Source organism: Homalodisca vitripennis, chromosome 3 (genome assembly GCF_021130785.1).
Source record: "Homalodisca vitripennis isolate AUS2020 chromosome 3, UT_GWSS_2.1, whole genome shotgun sequence".
Lineage (NCBI taxonomy): Eukaryota > Metazoa > Arthropoda > Insecta > Hemiptera > Cicadellidae > Homalodisca > Homalodisca vitripennis.
This window is the reverse complement of record NC_060209.1, coordinates 191,905,926-191,914,091: the sequence shown is the minus strand read 5'-3', so window position 1 is coordinate 191,914,091 and position 8,166 is coordinate 191,905,926.

Below are 8,166 nucleotides of genomic sequence, written 5' to 3'. Positions count from 1 at the left end.
GCAGCGTGGCAGGTCATCAAAATGGAGTCCGGTGCCTCATCTGCTACACACGGCAGCTCCTGATGCAGACAACCTCAATAAGTTCTTCACTGCCGGTGTCGAAGAGGTGAGGAGCAGTATATCCAGCCGACAAACACTTCTGCTATTGACCTCATCCCAGACTCAAATTCCTGTACCAACCGAGAGTTTCCGATGGAATACAGTCAGCCCTAGTGATATTGTGAGTGTAGTGGCCAGGCTCAAGTCAACCAAAAGTTGCGACATCTACAATATGTCCGCTGTACTTATAAAAAGTGTCATAACATGAAATTGCCGTTCCCTTATCCATGTGTATAAATAATTGTCTCGTGGAAAGCAATTTTCCAGCCAAACTTAAAGTGTCAAAGGTTGTTCCAATATTTAAGAAGGGTAACAACAATGAATGTGACAGTTATAAGACCGATCTCCCTGGTCCTGTCTTCTCCAAAATTTTTGAAGTAGTTATAAAAAGTCAGGTGAGTACTTTCTTTGAACAAAACAATATTTTTAGCACTAGTCCAGTTTGGTTTCAGGCCGGGAAGTCCACGATCGATGCAGTCGATGAGCTTATATCCTTCATCCCAGTTCTAACCTTGAAGTGGGATTATCCACTGGTGCCGTCTTGTGTGACCTATCAAAGGCCTTTGACTGTGTCGATCGGACATACTCCTGAAAAAACTAGAATTGTAATGGTGTGATTGACCGTCAACAAGCTCTTTTCAAGTCATACCTCAGTGAAAGGTACCAAACAGTTTGTTCAAATGGAAAGTTTTCTGAATATTCTGAGGTTAAGTACGGGGGTACCACAGGGGTCGGTGCTGGGGTCCTTTTCTATTCATAGTTATGGTAAACGACTTGGTTTTCTTGTGTAAGCTCGAAATCTGTAATGTTTGCTGATGATGCAACTTTTGCCACATCACGCTTATCAATCGCTTCCTTGCAGACAGAGACGGATAGTTTACTTATACCAGGCGAATAACTGGTACAGAGCCAACATGATTCTGATGAATGTAGAGAAAACAAAAAAAAATTATTTTTCTTTTAGTAACCATGGAAATAAAGACAGTAGCCAAACGGTGAAGCTTTTGGGAATTATACTTGATCCAAAGCTATCCTGAATCCTCATGTTGACTATGTGTGTAAAAAGTTGCATAGAGTGATTTACCTTCTAAGACACCTTAAAACTATGCATACCAAATGATAGCTTAAGAATGGTTTATTTTGCATCCTTTCATAGCACGATAGCTTATGGTTTGCTTTTTTTGGGCAACTCCAGTGGCATAAACAGTGTTTTGATCACGCAGAAGAGGGCCATGAGAATTTTGGATGGGAGTGATCCCAGAGCTCACTGCAGACCTATATTTGTAAAATTAAAATATTAACAGTGGTAAATCTTTACATACTTTTTGCTTTGTTGCATGTTAAGAAAAATTTTAGCAGCTTCACGCTTAACAAGCATGTACATAATTATATTACTAGAAATAGAGATTTAATTAATAGACCATACACAAGATTGAGTAAGATCTTGTTTTCCTATGAGTTTGTTGGTATATCGCTTTTTAATAAATTACATTTAAGTGCTCAGAATGTCAGTGTAAAACGATTTAAGAAAGTCATGCATGACTGGCTTATTGAAAAACCTTTTTACAAACTTGATGAATTTTACAGTTCTGGACATTAGCATGTTAATGTTTGAGTAGATATAAGTTACATGTGTATTTTAATTTTTACCTAAACTGTAGCTTATTTTGATTATCCCTTTGCCTATGTTACAATTTTAAAAGTATCATTTTTCCATGTTACGTTCACATGTTAAGTTTTAAATTAATTTCTTGCACTGTGTTGCACGTTTTGATTGTTTTTTTTTACATTGCTATTAGTCTACTTAACTTTTAAACTTAATATTATTAAAAGCCATTTTTTAACTTATTAACTATTGCTTTTAGCTATCGCTTTGATTCAACGGTATTATGCCCGTGATTTAACTATGAATTTACTGGCACGATTGATTACCATTGTTTATATGTAATGTATATTTATTTGAATGTAATTCTTGATCTGTTTTAACTTGCAAGTTGTAATTGCATCATATTGTGACGAGATCCATTGCATGTAAATGTTTAAAGATCAATAAAGATATCTATCTATCTATAATCTATCTATCTATCTATCTATCAGAGGATGCCCAGTTAAGATCACTGGTGAAATGCGTCAAATAATTGTTGAAAGAGGCTTTGTCAAATCACAACAGTAATTTTCGTGTTAACAAGAGATAGGATGTTCACTTCTTCAAACTTTAAAAGAAATGTATGTAATGGTGAGGAAGTTAATAGGAAATAGCTTATCTACTCGGGATGTAGTATTTTATTTTTGCTGTGTTTTTTTTCTTATACAATAATATACATTTGTTTGAAATTATGTTGGTAAACTTTACAAGGTTATTATCTCAGCATGAAAAAACAGTATCTTATGTAAATTGTTTTCAATCATGGCAGGAACTTTCTCAATTTTGTTTAGATAAAACCTAGATGAAAGTAAAAAATCAATCAAATTGAAAACTGATCACTGGTATGAAGATTTGGAACGTCTTATAATTATGGTTCCATATTTCAGCACTCGAGTGCTGTCCTTCCATGGTAGTAATGACAAAAAAAATAACAACAAAAAACAGGAACTTTTTAAAACTGGCATAAAACATTTCTAAATTTGACTTTGTTGGTGAAGCATTTGAGGAGAGTAATTGCCCACGAAACTCACCTTCAATATTTGAGTAAAAATATCCAAAATAAGCATCAACATCCATGTCTAAGCCATTCCCTAAATTTAGTTGTAGATGACGATGTTCCCCATGTCCAATAGGTTTACATTTTTCAGCATCGTTCGAGAGATATCTTCAATATTTTATATAGATGTACACACAGGTGGGGCATTTTAAGGAAATATATTTGGAGTGCCGATGGCCGAGCGGTCTAAGTCGTTGGACTTTGGGTCTGAGTTAGAGATAACGCAGGTTCAAATCCTGTCTGTGACCATTGCACTTTTTATCAGTACCATCGACCTTGTACTGTATCGACTCTCCCCCTTATTCTGTTTGATAAGATCCTCGCACAGGCCAGTGGCCCATGAGGGCGGACAGAATAAGGCTTAAAAGGAGATCGGCCTCTCCTTTTTTTTTAAAAAAAAAAAAAAAAAAAAAAAAAAATATTAAATCTGACCTCAGAAGCTGTTAATAATACCCGATAGAAAAGTAGAATTGATCCTCTCCAACCATTGAAGTTCTTTACAGAGAAAATATATGATGCAGTATACGTATACGAGGCCAAACCATAAACAAAGGCCACAGAATAAGAATTAAGGCAAAAGTCAAGGCAGTTTACATTATATTGTAATAAACCTGACAAGAATATTGTATATTACATTAAAATTTGTCTAGGGAATGAAATATCAAGGTTTCCCTCCGGCTTTCACGTGGAAATGAGTTTCGTGCTACAACTAGCACACGCTTTATTGACACAGTACAGTGTCAAAGGAAGCAGACATCTTTAAAACCAGCAACTATTCAGTTTTTTTTCGTATTCAACTAGACATTTTTGTAGGTTGTTTTAATGCTTACCATTAGAACAGTAATAACTAATTTAAAATTATTATTTATAAAACAAATGCCACTGTAAAGTTTTTGCAAAATATAGAGTTTAAACTGTAGAAACATAATGCAAAAGAGATATCAGTTAGCTGTTTTTGGAAATGGGCAATTCATATAAATATTAAATTTATTTTTGTCATACATATTCGCTCTGTAATGACCACATCATCAGTCACCAACAGTTGTACCTAATTACTTTTTAGAAAAAGTGTATGTTATAAGTGGGGTGGGAATTGATACGAGATGCAATTACATAGCAGGATTTGAGTTTGTGGAGGGGGCAAACTCATATTTTATGGGGTAGAGATAGATTGTTCATTAAAAACAAATTTTATATTAAACATACATGACAAAACAGCTTTTTTATAAGTACTCATTACCTATTTAAAGTGCGTGAAGCTAAAACCTTTGAAGTAATGAATATGTACACATGTAATATACTATTACTATTATACACTTTAAATAAATGGTTAAACTTAATTTGTATTCCTGATTATAGTTAGAAATAACAAATAAACTCAGTATGATATAAATGTGAAATTTAATGATGATAAATTAATTGACATACAAGTTTGAATTTTGAAACAAGATGGAGGATACAATAATGGTAAATTTTTTAAATACAATTCTTAAATTTTAGGGCAGGGTGGTCGTGCTGGCTTAATGAAATAGAAATATTGGGTATTTTATTTTATAAAAGATATTGTAATTTTGAAAATTAATTGTTGTTAAAAATTTAATTCTGTTAATTTTTGAATTATTAGCCAAATGGAATGTTCCTGGTTTTTTATGTCCTTCCAATGAATCACTAGTAAACTTAAAAAAGAATTTTCTCACCCAATGTCTGTCTTCTGCTTCTTTGTACTTCAGTGATAATAAGAATTTAATAAAGTAACCTTTCAAATACTGCTGAATAAATGTAACCAGTTTTCTTTATAATAATAATCTTGCTTCACTTCTTTCAGATCCCTCTCTCCTCTTCACCTTTCAAATATCTGCTCTCTTCACTCTTCAACAATCATCCCTGCACACTGTATCACTGACTTTAGTTCACTTTATAACTTTTGAGTTTTATATGTAATAAGGTGGATTTTTGATTAATTTTGATTTCGTATTTATTATTGTTTGTAGTTAAATTTGAGACAATTTATAAATAATTATTCCTTAATTATTAATTACTAATAAATTTCTAAATTAAATTAGGCCTAAGTATTGAAATGAATGTGAGAATGGGTGTATGAAATGAGTCATTACAATATCCCCTCAGAAATCATGTGAAATAAATGAACATGGTTTCGATACAATGACGAATGAATAGCAAATGATACATATAGATGTGTGATACTTAAAGAGAAGGATGAACCACATTAAATGAGTGAATTAATTGATGATCATTACCATACTATTTAATAAATTTAATTAACAAACAAACAATAGGGAAAAAGGAGAACAAAATTAACATTAGGGTTAGGTAGTATTTAAGCTAAGCCAACGAACAAAGTTACAAGTTTCTTAGTATACAATAAACAAACAATAGAGAAACATTAGATCAATGGCAAATATTAACTCAATGTCTAAGGACATAGTTTTTTTTTTGGAAATACACATTTAATGAATTGTGTACCGAATAGCGGTTATACTTTCCACTAACAAATTATTATCCCCTCCTGATAGGAAAATGTTTATATAGTAAATTGATTAAAAGTGTCTATGTCACTGGGTGTAATAGTTGCACTGTTTATTTTGGGGAAATTAGTATTAATTTCACACAGGTCCCAACGCGTCAACTTCAGTATATTCTGTAGCGTTGTTGACCGAGTTTTTATATGGCTTCAAAGAGGATATATGATAAGGTCCATATACATGTTCTTGGGATAAATCAGAAATTTGGTAGGTCGATTTCCCGAGGATTTCTTGAATTATTAATGGTCCTTCGTACACTTCAAATAATTTTGATGTTTCACCAGCTATAGCTTTAGAAAGGTGATGGGACTTTAACAATACTTGGTCATTAATTTGGAGAGAAATTGGTTTTCCTCTTTTCATTTATCTTATCAAGATCTCTTCTTTTCTACTTTCTTCAAGTTTACGCCTTGCAATCAGTAGTTTGTGTTCGATTGGTACTTCTTCAGCTAGAGGGTTTGATACATATTTTTCCCAAAATCTGATATTTCTTGTTTCCAAACTGTAGTTCGTTTGGTGTGAATCCAGTTGATTCATGGTAAATTTCATTAAGACATTCATTTATAAACAGGTACATATTTCACCCCATCTCTTATGATTCTGTGAACAATATGTTTTCTGAGACAGCGCTTTATTTCTCTAATTGGGCCGTTCTGCCAAATTAAAACTGGGGTGATATACTGGACTGTATATTAATTGTATGCCGTGGGATTCAAATTTCCTGATCCATTCGTTACTTTTAAATTGGGTTCCGTTATCTGATTGAATTCGTTTAGGAAAACCGTAATTAGGAAAGTGATGGTGAAATAATTTATGTAATATACTTCTGGTTGTTGCTCTTTGCAGTGGATAAAGTTTAAACGAATTTGGTAAATATGTCAATAATAATTAACATGTATTTTGTATTTCCTACACTAGTCGGTAAGGGACCTATGATGTCAAACTGCTAACTGGTCATTCTTCTCTCTGCTGCATTTAACTCCTTTGGCTTGACTGTTGAGTGGATGGTTTGTTGATTTTGCAGCGCTGACATTTATCACATGATGATAACAGTTGCCTGATTGTTCGATGCATATTCTTGAAAATAAAATTTTCCACGCAGTAACAGGAAACATTTTTTTTTGCACCGCAGTGTAGATAATAGAGATGGCATTCTAGTATTAGTGGTTTAATTACTGATTCTGGGATGACTATAAGCCATTTGCCCTTACATTTTTGTAGTAAAGTGTTGTCATATAAACGATAATTAGTATATAATTGTTGAAATTCATTTGTTTCCATAGGTGACTGTAAGATTTCTATAAGTGGTTGTAGTTTAGGGTCTTGATGTTGAAGCTGAGGTAAGTTTCGGAGTTGATCTTGTAGATGTTGGTCGGGAATTCTCTCGATGTAATGAATAGATAACTCAGTGAGGTTGTTTGCATCGCTTGACATGTGCTGTGGGGATATACGACTGAGAGTGTCAGCAGTAATGTTGTCCCGTCCCTTTGCAATGGATTATTTTTAAAGTCGTACTCTTGTATAGCCAATATCCATCTTGCTAATCTATTGTTTAGCAAACGGCAGGTTTTCAAAAAAGTTAAGGCGTGGTTATCTGTAACTTACTGTTAACTTAACGCCCATAACAATGTAATCGACACTTCTGTAGGCAGTGGATTATAGCCAATAATTCCTTTTTCGGTTGTGGTGAAACGCTGTTCTGCTGGTTGTAATGTGCGTGATATGAACATAATTGCAGCTTTTTTTCGTTATTTTTCTTTTATTTGATATAGATGTCCGCCAATTGCAAATTCGGACGCATCGGTCCTGTAAGTAGAATTCTTTGGATGGATCGGGGTGTGTTAGAGTGTTAGTTTTTATGAACAGCTGTTTTAATTTTGTTGAATGTTGTATCATCATCTCTAGTCCAATGAAATTTAACCTTCTTTGACGTTAGCCGTAATAGTGGCTGGACTGTTTCAGAGAATTTATGAATAAATTTATTGTAATAATTTATACATCCGAGGAATGCTTTTAATTGTGTACGACTTCTGGGAGTTGGGAAGTTTAGAATTGGATCAATCTTACTGTTATCCAAACAAAGACCTTCATTTGTTAGAGTAAAACCTAGGAATGGTACAGAATCTTTACAGAATTGAGATTTTTCAAAATTTATTGTCATGTTTGGCTTCAGCTAGCTTTTTGAATATGTATATCTAGGTGTTGTAGATGTGTATTGAAATCGGGGGAAATGATACATATGTCATCACGTAAATTGCTGTGAAAGCTTCTATCTCATCATCAAACACGTTATCAAGAGCTCTTACTAGTGCAGCTTGGGAAGTAGAAATTCCAAATGGTGTGACTTTGTACTGGTAGGTCTTGCCTCTAAATTGGAATGCGGTGTATTGACGCGAAGTTTTAGTAAGTGGGATTTGCCAATATGAAGCCTTTAAGTCTACACTGCTTATGAATTTCGCGTTTCTACATTTACTCAGAATTTCGCTAACACTGCGGTTACATTCGAAATCTGGTTTAATTATTGCGTTTACTTTTGCGGGCATCTAAACACAATTCGAATTTTCTCCAGACTTTTTAATTACTGGGATGATAGCATTTACGTAGGTACTTTTGCTTCTCTCGATTATGTTAAGGTTCTCCATGCGCGTTGAATCTCAACTTGTACAGCGTCTTGGTATGCTTGAGGTACTGGATAGGTTAATGATTTAAAATTTTTAGGATTTTCTATATTTAATTCGTGTTCATATTTAGTGCAACATCCGGGTTTTGTCTGAGAAAACGTCCCTATATCGGGTATAGTAGATTGATCAAACACTGTTTTT